Genomic DNA, 14974 nt, shown 5'->3' on the forward strand with positions numbered 1-14974 from the left:
AACACACGAGGCTGCTGAATGTCGGGGCCGGCCTGTGTGGCCTTGCGGTTCTAGGCGCTTCAGTCTGGCACCGCGTGACCGCTACGTTCGCAGGTTCGAATCCTGCCTCGGGCATGGATGTGTTGTAACTTTGTTGCATTAACTTGACGTGAAAGCGATGCTGATAGACAATAAAATCGGGTTAAAAGCTGTGAGCTGTCTGGGGTTAGTTAACCTTGCATTACTGCGCAACTGTTTCACCAGGTATCCAGTCTAGCTTACCAAATTCTCAACCAGACTAACATTAATTATAATCTTTTAATAGTCATACTACAATCATTGAAATTTCAGCATATTAAACTTGCTTCATAACTAAACTGGTGCCTTATTTAGGATTGTGAAAATGTGAGATTGTAATCTTACGGAACAAATCAAATATGGAGCCATGATTGGGAGACTGCATACAACGTTGCATTCATAAAATAACACACGAAGAACGTTGAAACGTATGCAAGAGGAAATTAACCACAACCAACCGATTCAATTTTCACCCAAAGAAGTTACGTTCGTAGCGCAATCCTGTCCGTGATGTAATTACCACACACTGGTATACTAAATTCATACTAACTCTCTGTAAAATCTTCCCGAAAAGAATAGCTGAGGGCTACTTTGATGATTACACCACATGCTTCACGTGGTCAACTTGGCTTACACAAAGAGTGTAACTCCACAATAATTTTGATAATTAAAATAAATTACATCGAAAAGCAATTTACAAAAGAAAAACCTGGAACTGGTTACTATCGTCTTACTATTAACCTGATGGGTCAAACAATTGTATTAGCACATGGTACTGGTCTCACAAAGTACACCCCACGTGGGTTGAACATAAAGAAAAGTTGCTATATTGAAAAATATTGTCAAGACAAGACGTTATAATCTCACGCACATTCGCATTTAAGATTGATGATCTTAGTTAGAGTTACTGATCAACACGTGATTCCACTTTACTCACAAAGTAGTGACAAAGCAACTACCGGAATATATTCTGAACTTCACACTCGAATTACACTGCGTTGCAATTTAAGATAACATTAGATATTTTAGAGCTAAACCTGAAATAAAGGTGATTAAATTTTCAGTTAGGCTGAACTTACGAAATCCATTGTCCTACGGACTTAGCAGACACGCGCTTAGCCGGAGATCTTACCACTTCAGACGCTCGCCACGGACAGACTGCCTGCGCTCCTACCGAGCGTGCTTCCGTATACAAAACGGAAGTGACCAGAGAGGCAGCTTCCTTTACCAACATGACAAGGGACGGACAGGACCATACTAAGAATAGAAACCTGTCTGCTTTTAGAAAGCGTAGCTCCCTGTTCTGACGTTGGTCCTCCTGTTCTCTAGCAGACAGGCTTGTCTGCTACCATCAAGCGTGCAACTAGAAATACATTTGCTCATTCATCCTTTCACACGGAAGGGAAGGGGGATGACAGTATCTTATCATATACAGTATATAAAAGAAAGCGGATGTAGGTTCCGTATGAGACTGTGTGACATGAATTACATATAAACTGTGTTTTAAAGTGTAGTAGTGTGACAGATCGTTCTTGATTATGTGTAAAAGTAACACGTTCCACTGCACAGTCTCCTCCCAGATAGTCAGAAACACCACAGTAAATTTAGAAGAGAATTTATGCCGTAAATGACAACAGATTTAAGGAATTAACATGAAAGGAATCCCACAGAGACCTTTCAGTGTGTGATGTTCTTAGGTTAGTTAGGTTTAATTAGTTGTAAGTTGTAGGCGACTGAGGACCTCAGAAGTTAAGTCGCACAGTGCTGAGAGCCTTTCGAACGTCGGTACACACCGTAGCGCCGTCACAGGTCCTTGTGCTCCTACCAGCCATTACCTGAAGGCCTGTCCGCTGGGTGCTCTCACAGTAACAGGGTTGTGCCTCCCGCAGACAAGTTCATAGGCAGCTGCACTGGGCAAATTAGGGGATCAGTGACGAGTCACTCTATTTCCCTCCCCCCCCCCCCCCCTGAACGCCGCTCATTCAAGTAAATTGCCCTATAATGACAGGAAGTGCAATTTTTTTTTTTGGCGGGAAGCTCTGACTTTGGCGAGAAATTCAAAAATAGCCAGTGTTTTGCCCCTCTTCTGTGATGTTACTCTGGAAGTTGGACTCTTGTCCTAAGTATAAATTTGGCGGAAAATTCAAAACCCCAACATTGTGAATTGTCATACTGGTAGAAATATGTCACATGTGCTGAGTATATAATAAGAAATGGTTCACCCGGAATACTGGTGCAGCCCTACTATAATGTCGAAAATGCAGCTGAGTGGTCAGCACGATAGACTGTCAATCCAAAGGGTCCGGGTTCGATTCCCGGCTGGGTCGGAGATTTTCTCTGCTCAGGGACTGGGTGTTGTGTTGTCCTAATCATCATCATTTCATCCCCATCGACGCGCAAGTCGCCGAAGTGGCGTCAAATCGAAAAACTTGCAACAGGCGAACGGTCTACCCGACGGGAGGCCCTCGTCACACGACATTATTATTATAATTATGTCGAAAATGCAGGGCACACTCACAGAACTCTGTCACATCAGTACCCGAGATGATGGACCTGGGATACTGGTGCAGCCTCACTATAAAGATCAGAATCCAAGCTAGATGACCAGGGACTACTGGCACAGCTCTTTGGTGTCAGAAACCAAGATGCTAACTAACTGACCTACTAGAAGGTGCCCAGTCCTTTAGAGATATGTAGGGCTGTTTATTGCAGTCACTTGATCAAGGTGTGGATTTCCATACTGCCTGTCGTAATTTAAACAATTCCCATGTGACCTCACCATTCAAACAATTGTTGTTCAAAGTTCAAAACCACCAACAGTTAATGTCATACGGCATCATCTTATTTCATCAATTCAAAAATGAGGACCCTACACTCTCCCCAAGTCCAGTTATGCTGTGTTTAAACGATTTCCTCCCAACTCCCTGACATTACAGATTAAACAATTCCTCCTCAATACCAATTATTCTAACTTAAAATTTGTGAGAAAATTCACTTACCACAAGTTTAAACTGATGGACAGTCTGCTCGCTGTCAAAATTGTAGACTACTAGCTGTAAAGTTTAAATCTGTATAACTCAGTGATGCAGCCAGTGTAGTTGTCCAGCATTCGTCATTGCGATGTGTAGTTGGTGAAGAAGTGTGAGGCGTGTTCTTTTATCCAAGCACCGCAGCTGCGACGCTCTAACTGGAGCTCGAGTCGCAGACGCAGGCTCCAGCTGGGCTGTGCCAGTGGCGTCCCCTGAGGCCAGCTGACCACGTCAGCCTCAGGACTAACAGCCCCACATCAGCAACTGCTTTCTCCTTCACGCTACGTATCTGCCGCCAGTGCTCTGCGCTCCCGTCTGCCGACATTCACCGACGACAGTTCCCTCGCGGTGTGTTTGTCTCAGACGTGTTGGGGCACGCAGTACATTCAAACAGATTACGCCACTTAGCAGGCGCTTGCACAGAGGTGTTCCTAAGGCCTTAATCACGTCTTACTTTTGAGGCTGCACAGTAGCTTACGATGTCGACGAACGTCCAGACAGAGCACTGAGACAGGGGACAACACCATCATGCACGCTGCACCAGACGGCACTGATGTCGGAAGCTGTGTTAATACTCACTAAAGGAATGTATAAAACTACTTTGTAACCAAGAACTTCCCTCTGTGTGAGGAACAACACGCCATTTGTTAGTAACTCTCCAACCTAATAGTAGATGTAGTTTGATGTTCTGTATTCTATTAGTATGATGACAGTGCAGAACTATGTCGAACAAAGTATCGACATAGACAACTGTACCTGACGCCATCCAGGTTAGTGAATGAACAGAGCGAAGTTCCTCCCGTTAAGAAAACAATGGTTCAAATGGCTCTGACCACTATGGGACTTAACATCTGTGGTCATCAGTCTCCTAGAACTTAGAACTACTTAAACGTAACTAACCTAAGGACATCACACACATCCATGCCCGAGGCAGGATTCGAACCTGCGACCGTAGCGGTCACGCAGTTGCAGACTGAAGCGCCTAGAACCGCACGGCCGCAACGGCCGGCTCCTCCCGTTAAGAACAACATGCTGTTTGCTAGCAACTCTTAAACTCAGTAACAAATGTCGTGTGATATTCCGTATTTTGCTCATGTGGTGACATCTCGGAACTCATTGACTCTTTATCTACCGCCACTTGGGTTTCGTGGACGAACGGGGCGAGCCGTACTCCAGACAGCCAGTGTTTGTGGAATGCGTGATGCTGCCCCGTCTCCAGAAAGGCGAGCCGTGCGCTCCAGCTCAGAGTGTCAGCGGCCAGAGCCTCTGCAGGCCAACATCGTCTGATTCCTTTACTGCAACTATTTAGAAATCCACAGGAATGTCTTAAGAATAATATAAAAACATTTACAACTGATGTGAGCAATCAAGTAAAAATCCCTTCAAAAAGCAGTGCTAGTGCTTACATGTAATCGGAAATTACGCTCCAGAGAAGAGCTCGATTGTAACCATCTGTTGGATGACACCGCGGGAAGCTGTACCAGAAAATCTCCCTCTCACACCTCTTGTTACGAGACTGTGCATATACATGTTGATAACAGTCAGTTTCGAGAGTTTTCTGCGCAGCGCTATTTTGTGATGATATTCACAGGTCCACCTAATGTTAGATCACATATGACATTATCATAAGAAATGCGCCGGAGAATTTTCGTCTACGGACTGTGGTATAAGACTCAATGGTGCTCATGCAGACCGAACCAAGTAACGTCGGTGTTCATCACAAATGATTATTAATTCGGTGCGAATAACTTGATGGCTCTGTTTGTCGTTAAGATGTGGGACATTAGCGGTGCAGTACAACCAGCTGTGTTGTGTCTTCCAGCAGGCGGGGTGTCTGTGGTACAGTGCCGAGATCGAGGTGAGCCAGCACTCTGTTCTGTTCGTGAGGTCTGACAATAATGCAAGTGCTACCAAAACTCATACTACTGTAGTTCACATCAAACGACATTAAAGGAAATTTGTATTGCGAGGCCAGTGTCAGAGCTCCCAGACTCCTGAACAGGGGTAGACAAGATGCTCGCAAACTTATACCGCAAATTGCTTGAACTGTTCGGTAGTGAGCCAAAAATACCGTTTGTCAACGGGAAGAGTTTCTGCAATATAATGTCATATGTCATAAGTAAATGAAAATATGTAAACTATATTGAATTTTCTGATTTTGAGAGTACTGAACGACGATCTGTTTTATGTGTTTAAAACCAATCAAAATCCAAGCTCGCATAATATTTCTTTATTTAAGACAACCAGTTTGAACAGTCTTTGGTGTCGTCTTCAGCTCTTAAACACCTTTTTATGAAAAACATGTTCATTTTATGGTTAACCTCACGCATGAAATGTCAAGTGGACAAAACTCAGAAGATTATGACAAACTTTTAAAATGTGCTGTGTTTTATCCATTTGATATCTTGCGCATGAGCTTCCCCGTAAAATGAACATGTTTTACATCAAAAGATGTTTAAGACCTGAAGACGACACCAAAGACTGTTCAAACTGGTTGTCTTAAACAAAGACATATTTAATGCGCCCTTGGCTTTTGAATGGTTTTTAATACGCAAAGCTTACTCCCTTCCGCGATGGACTACTACTTACTGTAGGTACTGTTCTAAAGTTAAACACAGCAGCATTTAGTTTTTGCTCAAGATCCTGAACATGAACTTTGCACGACAACTTACCGTCTATCTGAACACCTAGGCCCTTGGATTGTTCAGACTTGCTAAGCACATGCCCTTTCTGTGCAAGTAAAATGTTCGTTATAAAGTTTAAAGTGGCAGGAAATCGAAAAAGCATTACCTTTCCTACGTTGTTACACTTCGCTTGGCCAATGCCCAATAGCTGACTTTTATGTCATACAACATCGTATTATTTTAAATTCATTTCGGTTCTGTTGGAAGTGGAAATGTCCTGTGGCTAGGGCCTCCCTGTCGGGTAGATCGTTCGCAGGGTGCAAGTCTTGAGCTGACGCCACTTCGGCGACTTGCGTGTCGATTAGGATGAAATGATGATAAGGGCAACACAACACCCAGTCCTTGAGCGGAGAAAACCTCCGACGCAGCTGGGAATCGAACCCGGGACGTTAGGTAAGACATTCCACTCATTTACCAGGGGCGGACAATTCAGTTCTGTTCAAGAATTGGCAGCCCACGTCCTATAAGTTTAAACATTTTCAAAGTTTAAACATTGTCATTCTGACATTACAGTTCAAATAATTTGCACCAGCCTCTGACATCATAGTTTAAACAATTTCCTCTACCAAAAATGCGGTGTAACTGGCTGGCGTTCTGTTGTGCTGTGTGCTGGACCTACTCAGTCCGTACTGCGCGCTCGAATACCCGCTCCCAGTACAATATCGTCACGATGTCCGTCTTGGGCGTGTTGGAACATACATTACATCCCTACATACGGCCTCACGCGGCAGGTACTTACACAGGCGCATTCATAAGGTCTTAATCACGGATCGATTTTAGATCAGCGGCTTGCTGGAAATTCTCCGAAGCAGTCATAAACGTGGTGTGATATTCTGTATTTTACTCTTGTGATGGCATCATGGAACTGTGTCAGACACTGACCACAAGCCAGGAAACAAAGCATCTACTGCCTTCTGGGTCTCGCGGATGAACGGAGCAATCTGAGCTTCACACGAACATTGTTTATGGAATGTGTATGCATTTTGATATTCTACCCTCCCCCTCCCCCTCGCAGCTAGTTCATAATATTTTATCATAAAACATATTAAACAATTTCGCAGCCAACTGACGTTAGCGATATAGCGTTTTAGTTGCGTGTATCAGCTGAGTGACCATTAAATATTATCACATGCACGGTGTGAGTTCTGCATTCTCATCTTATATGCATATGTCGGATTAAACATAACAAGTTTTCATCTGAATATATTTGGGTGAAGAATAGTTTACTGGTTTGAAAATCGCACACTTCAGTGCCTTTCAATCTATCAGGGGCATCTCATTTCTGTGTAACAGAGAATCAACACTGTTTTGTGCACAGGGAAATGTCTAGCAACATTTTTAAATTTTGGACTTGTGGGTTCCCGATTTTTTAATTTAATTGAATTTGAACTAAATTGAAATGAATTGGATTGAACTGAATTTGAAATAACACGAGGCTGAATGAAATACATGTAAGCTGTTGGCCACTGGACTTTAACTTTGGGCAATGGAACTGTAAGATCATAGGAAGCTCAAAATTTCCTGCCATTGTAAATTTAGGACCAGATTTTATATTTAGCACAAGTGATCTGGCACATAGGCAGTTGTACTGTGACTCCAAGTCAACCATCTTGGATCGCCATCTTCTTTCTTGACACCATAGGATCTGTGCCAGTACCCCAGATCAGTCACCTTGGATCGCCATCTTGTATCTGACATCATAGCACCTGTGCCAGTATCATATGTCTACCACTTGGACCGCTATCTTGTATTCGAAGTTATACAGGAGGTGCAGTATACCCAGATGAGCCATCTTGGATTCTGACATCATACAAGCTGCGCGAGCACACATGCCAGCCATCTTGGATCGCCTCCTTGCATTCCGACGTGACAGAGCCTGTCCTTGAAGTTCACTCAAAGAGTGCAACATTCACCGTGTTCAATTTCCCGCCAGCTTAGGCTTAGGACAACAGCCACACTTCCACAGTGATGTTGTACGGGTGAGGGAAATGCAGTTGGACTATTCTGAATGTCCCGCATTTTTTAACTTCCTAAAAAAAAATTCAGGTCTTTTATACCTAGCATAACTGCCCTATGTCAGATGGGGGAATCGACAGCACTGTATGACATCATTGGTGAGGTCGTAAAAGGACAGAGGGAGCAAATCTGTCAACAATGCGTGTGCTTCCAGAAGTCTCCACATACTACTCAAATTTGCGCTTCTTCCCAACAATTAACAGACTGCACTCAGTTAATTTGAGATGGAAATGCAGCCTGCATTTGTATCGAACCTTGTTGACTCTTGTGCAGAAAGGCGTTCAGTATTCTGCTGCACTCATTTTCATTAAGCTACCACAGGAATTAAAAATATCTTAGCTGTAATCCTCGCACTTTCAAAAATAAAGCAAAGAATTTCCTCGTGGATTACTCCTTCTGTTCAGTCGGCAATTTTCTCACAAAAAATTTTTTGAACACTTCTGGGGTATAGTATTGGTTATATTAATATATACTCAGCAGCTTTTCACCTGTATGGGATTCGTGTGCATTTTATTTTCGGTTATTAACTTTTCTGGTGTTAATTTCATATACTGACGTTGCAAGACCATGGAGGTTTCTTTTCCATTTTGGACGTAAGGGACTAGACGCGTAAAATTAGAAAAAAAAAGAAAACAGAAAACGATGTGGAATAGTGATGAAGTGGCAACTCCCTGTTAGTGAGTGCGATATGGGAGCGCAGTCCCATCGCTGTCAGTGTACGGTGTGTGTGTTTCCCGAAGGATGCAGGAGCTGCGCGTGTAGTCTGCTCCACAGCTTGTTCGCAAGTATCGCACTTGGATGCCAGTCTGCTCAGGCTACCCTAGAGCACCTTGTGTGGTAACTGTTTTCTCCCTGATCACCAGCGGGTTCCCCCTGTCGCAGTCAGTTGTTCCTTAAAGTGAGACATGGAACATCCCAACAGGGTGAAATCCAGCTCGAACGATAAAATTTCGGATCTTGTTTACAAATATTTTCTGAGTATTTTGCTTAAGGAATCCACGGTCTCTGGTGGCTCATTACTGAGTAGTAACGTAACTGTCGTTTATTCGGTTTGTTATCTCAGTTACATTTGTTTTTGTGTAAATACCTGCAACTCTCTGCGGAATTATTCTACTTCCGCCAACATACACCTCGTGCTAGGACTGCCAAGACTAGATCAGAGAAAACAAGGTTCGTACTGAGACGTTTAAACAGTCGATTCCCCCCAGGTTCCATTTACGAGAGGAACAGTAAAGGTAATGACTGCTACGGTGCTGCTGGGTACCATTCGCCATGCACCATACATACGGTGGCTTGCGGAGTGTGCATGTAGATGGAGAACAGGGACGAATCTTGTAATATGCAGGCATCAAAATGTGCTTCACAAAACACAGAATATTGCGACAACCTTCAGCCGAAACATGTACGTTTCTATAACAGTATGTTCATTCTGTCCCTTCAGTGTATAGCACGGTACGTAACAGAAGCAGAAATATTCTCTGACGACCGTGCTGCGGCAGAGTGTACAAAGAGGCCGCGTCGCCTGCCTCAGTCGTTGAGCAGCCCTATCACGTTGTTGGAGCGCTGCCTGCACCACAGGCCAAACGCACGTTGGAGATGCCTCAGATGCGTGAGAGTAACGTGTGTTCCTTCTTTGCGTACCCAGTGAAGGGATCTGAAAACTTTGTCGAGGATTGATGAGAATACTTTCGGTGACATGGAATCGCTTTGCCAGGCTCCTCTGTCAGTTTCGAATTTTTCACTATTCTGATGAAATCTAATTGAAGGTGTAGCATTATTTTACTAGATGTAATAATCCGCGTCAAATGTAAACTCTGAGGGCACTGCATCGCTTGGAAGTAGTGTGATGGGAAATTTCCACTATAGAAAAGATGGTTCAAATGGCTCTGAGCACTATGGGACTTAACTACTGAGGTCATCAGTCCCCTAGAACTAAGAACTACTTAAACCTAACTAACCTAAGGACATCACACACATCCCATGCCCGATGCAGGATTCGAACCTGCGACCGTAGCGGTCGCGCGATTCCAGACTGTAGCGCCTTTAACCGCTTGGCCACCCCGGCCGGCTCCACTATAGAAAAGAAACCCGTAGAATTGATAGTGTTCCATCATCCATACAGTTGTTTTGTACCATGTCGTCTCTAGTAAATCGAAGTATTCTCATGTTTCAGAGGAGGCTGCGTGCAGAACGGGCTAGAAATGTGAGGGTGCTGTCCGGAGACTCAGCTTATCGGCTGTCTGCTCTGCGCCTGGCGACGCTGGCCCTATCCATACAGGAGACCTACCAGGTACTTACCGGCTCTATCCATACAGGAGACCTAATTACTGGCTCTATCCATACAGGAGACCTACCAGGTACGGCTCTGTCCATACAGGAGACCTACAGGTACTTACCGGCTCTATACATACAGGAGACCTATCAGGTGCTTACCGGCTCTGTCCATACAGGAGACCTACTTACTGGCTCTGTCCATACAGGAGACCTACCAGATGCTTACCAGCTCTGTCCATACAGGAGACCTACCAGATGCTTACCAGCTCTGTCCATACAGGAGACCTACCAGCTATTAACATCCTCGGCCCTCAGTGATAGACTGTACTGTCAGTAAGTCCTTGTGCTCAATAAAATGAAGCTCTATGTGAGAGCCATACAATGATGGACATGGATATATTGTAAAAAGTAAAGGTGTCATCGACCTGAGAATGGTTTCAATACCGCAGTGCTTTAGTCTTCTTGGAAGTCAGCTTCCCTTCTCTTCCTCCGAAATACCAAGTGGTTTAGTTAGCCAGTTGTAGGCAGGCCAACAGTGTAACATGGACCCTCGAATATGGTGCAGCTTGGAACGTTTCACGTTAACATATCGTTGGCCAAAGGCGAAACAAGCGACCAGTGGCAGAAATAATCCTAGGAAGAACTGGGGATCGAACCCCAGACTGTTTTATTTGTTTTCTAGTACTTACACACTGAGCCACCGACCCACACATCGATAGCTGATTAAGCATAACCAATTAAGCGTGAATTTATTTCCAGTGTAAACAGTTTTTTGCTTGGATAATTGTCCTGAAAATGTAATCCGTGACATCCTCACGCATACGGAGTAGTTGACTCACGAGTTTCGTGGTTCTCGCCTTACCTGTATGACAGGAAGCAGAGGGTGTACATTCCTTATTGGACATATTGCTATAAGCATTCAGAACTGAAGTGATCAGAAATGGTAAACCACAAGGTTCTTTTTTGGTTAGTCATTTGTTTCTGATATACACAAATTGTCTTTCATTTGCAATGTCAGAATAAACTAACTTGGGCCAGGGATAGTATTTTCAAAATATGGTAGTTATACGAATTATATCTGGGTTTACTTCTAGAGCATCCTGCACGGACATCTTCAAGAAACTTGGTATTTAGCAACAGCTTCACAACACACACTTTCATTAGTATCGCTTTATAGTCGCCAGTATTTGCATTTTCTCAACAAATGGTGGGAAGTGTGAATTCAACAATAAGGTCGAAAATAGCCTCTTCAAAGACTCCGAGATGTCGACACTAGCACTGAAAGGAGTAGGGTGCGCAGGTGGGTGATAAAAGTGGCTGCAAAGAGCGTACAAAGTGTCCTGGGGGTAACACGGTGGTCTTATAGGCACGATTAAACAACTCTCTACTGGTCATTTCCTACTCCACTGAAGTGTATCTTCACAGAAACTCTTAAAATTAATCCTAATGCAGTAATAATATTGTTTACCCTTTCACCGGGTGCAGGAAGTACAGATATACTTACGACTAACTATATTTCTTTACTGCGTTCATGGGAGTCAGTGGTACCGTTCCATAAAATTTAAAGTCGCTAGCTGGTGTTAAAAATTCCATTATATATGTAAAATAACGTTCACCAAAAATCCGCTAGGCGTCGTTAAACTTTATTAAGGGCAAAGGTAAAGTGGGGACGGGAAATTCTATTATTTTCTACTCTTGGTTATTGCCAGACAATCACGTGGTACAAGATTTTTTAATTATACTATTTTGCTTTAATTCTAGCGTTATTTTACAAGCTTGGTATGAAACACTAAAAATCACATTAATTTATTGATGTATGGTACTGAAAGTGTGTTGTTATTTTTAACAGCAAAATTAGTTCTAACATATGCACAGTTACAAAAATCCGAAAAAGAATTAAATTCGTGAACGATGCCCCTTTAAATGCTCCACTCAACCGGAACTGCAAATTATTCGTGTCTCAGGCGTTCGATCTGAAAAGACAAAATAAAAATTATACTTTAAGCGTTTAAAATTTTCTAGTTGTAATTATGTGCATGAGATCACTAATAAAATAAAATATATATACTGTGGCAATTTATACGTTTTACATTGAAAGCCCAGATAATGCAATCATTGCTCAACTTCTTTTATGAGACCAATCCTAAAATCGAAAAAAAAAAATCGTCTGTTCCATATAAAAAGGTCAATGCTGCCCAAAAATGTATGAAACAGATAATTTTTTTGCGATTTCACGGCAGGTCCCATAGTAAAAGTTGTTCGCGGTGGGTATATGCCGATTTGACTTTTGATGTAACATGTTACGGTGTAGGTATTACACTACGCTTTCATAAAATAAATTATAATTATTAGCTAGATGCTTTTACCTAAATTTCAAAAACATATAAGAAGTCTCCATGATCATAAACTGCCTTAACTGAAGAAGTAGTTTAAGTCTGTCCAGTTTCTCTTGGTCTTGCTTTACCTACATGGTTAATAACATCTTCTGGGAGATCATAATTCGAGCAACTCATGTTTTTAATCTTCGGTTCGTTTCTGATGAGAAGAATACAATTTGTAGTCCGTTGCGTAGTTCATTGTTCACAACATTCACAGAGCTAAACACACTTTGTACTTCGGCGTCACGATGTGGTAAGGTCAGAACAGCAATAATGTGGCAAGTATGGAACATCAGTGGCGCATTCTTATATTCGGCTACTTTAGCGCAAAAGCTAATAGTGTCCCCGTTTAGCGGATTTCAGTCAACGAAGTAAATAGTTTGCCAGTGGGGCAACATTTTGTCAGGTTTTTCGTCGGCGAATCCCATTTCCCGTAAAAGATAAATTAATGACGTGTCTTGACTGTTTCAAAGTTTATTCCCCTCTCAAGAGTTTCATTTTTTCTAAAGCTTTCTAATTGACTGGGAGTCGTTTTCGGATTTCATCTCCTAACGTCACATTAAAATCAGTACACCGTTGTACTATTGCTGCATTGCTAACATTATGATTTACTGAAAGTTTCAAAGGATATCCGAGGTAGGGGACGGGTTTGATATGGTTTCTAATTTTGCGATGCATGTGGCCCTGGTCAGTTGTTCCTGCCGTCGACAACAGAATTCTTTGGCAGACTGAACGTAGCAAAGCCATGAAAGAACTTGAGTTTTGCGGGTTTTGCTTTGTGACTCTCAGAGATTCCGATTGTCTGTTATACCTCGCCGAGAACGGCTTTCAGAAGCTACATATAGAATCTTGAGCTGAGTACCTATTATAAAGCATCTCCGCTGTGTATAAATCGATCTTCAGTAGTCAGAAAATGCCATTTTCATTAATCCCACTGCGGCAGAATTCTTGCTATAGCCGGTTAGACAGATAGCCATCGTGTGTCACACGCCTTCAATGCATCACCGCAATTAATTAGCTCAAAAATATGAAACTTCCTGGCAGATTAAAACTGTGTGCCCGACCGAGACTCGAACTCGGGACCTTTGCCTTTCGCGGGCAAGTGCTCTACCAACTAAGCTACCGAAGCACGACTCACGACCGGTACTCACAGCTTTACTTCTGCCAGTATCCGTCTCCTACCTTCCAAACTTTACAGAAGCTCAGGCTGTGGCTAAGCCATGTCTCCGCAGTATCCTTTCTTTCAGGAGTGCTAGTTCTGCAAGGTTGCAGAAGAGCTTCTGTAAAGTTTGGAAGGTAGGAGACGGGTACTGGCAGAAGTAAAGCTGTGGGTACCGGACGTGAGTCGTGTGTCGGTAGCTCAGTTGGTAGAGCACTTGCCCGCGAAAGGCAAAGGTCCCGAGTGCGAGTCTCGGTCGGGCACACAGTTTTAATCTGCCAGGAAGTTTCATATCAGCGCACACTCCGCTGCAGAGTGAAAATCTCATTCTGGGGAGCTCAAAAATATTTTATACCAAGTTTGCGCTTTGACGATCATGTGAACCAGGTATGGGCTTCACGGACCAGAAACGTTGCGTTTCGCGACAGAGTGGTTGCTGATGCGTGCGCTGCCGCACAGACAGACAAAAGGTGGGGGATTGTGTTGAATTTTCAGAATTGTATACGCGCTACGCCTGGAACCAGTCGTGACAGGTGCATTATGGGTACGTACTGCAATTAAATTTTGTAGTTTGAGGTCTCGAACTGTTAAACACTCGGATCGGTGCTGATACCACTCCAACGGCATCAGAAGTCTTCAGGGACTGAAAGCTAAAAACGCAGACAACATCTTGTTTTTAAATTAAAATGTCTTACTACGATCCACAGTTATGTCCTAAAGTTTACACCTGTTAGTTCATCTAATAATAAACTACACTCCTGGAAATGGAAAAAAAGAACACATTGACACCGGTGTGTCAGACCCACCATACTTGCTCCGGACACTGCGAGAGGGCTGTACAAGTAATGATCACACGCACGGCACAGCGGACACACCAGGAACCGCGGTGTTGGCCGTCGAATGGCGCTAGCTGCGCTGCATTTGTGCACCGCCGCCGTCAGTGTCAGCCAGTTTGCCGTGGCATACGGACCTCCATCGCAGTCTTTAACACTGGTAGCATGCCGCGACAGCGTGGACGTGAACCGTATGTGCAGTTGACGGACTTTGAGCGAGGGCGTATTGTGGGCATGCGGGAGGCCGGGTGAACGTACCGCCGAATTGCTCGACACGTGGGGCGTGAGGTCTCCACAGTACATCGATGTTGTCGCCAGTGGTCGGCGGAAGGTGCACGTGCCCGTCGACCTGGGACCGGACCGCAGCGACGCACGGATGCACGCCAAGACCGTAGGATCCTACGCAGTGCCGTAGGGGACCGCACCGCCACTTCCCAGCAAATTAGGGACACTGTTGCTCCTGGGGTATAGGCGAGGACCATTCGCAACCGTCTCCATGAAGCTGGGCTACGGTCCCGCACACCGTTAGGCCGTCTTCCGCTCA

The sequence above is a fragment of the Schistocerca gregaria genome, chromosome 9, assembly GCF_023897955.1.
Source record: "Schistocerca gregaria isolate iqSchGreg1 chromosome 9, iqSchGreg1.2, whole genome shotgun sequence".
Taxonomy (NCBI): domain Eukaryota; kingdom Metazoa; phylum Arthropoda; class Insecta; order Orthoptera; family Acrididae; genus Schistocerca; species Schistocerca gregaria.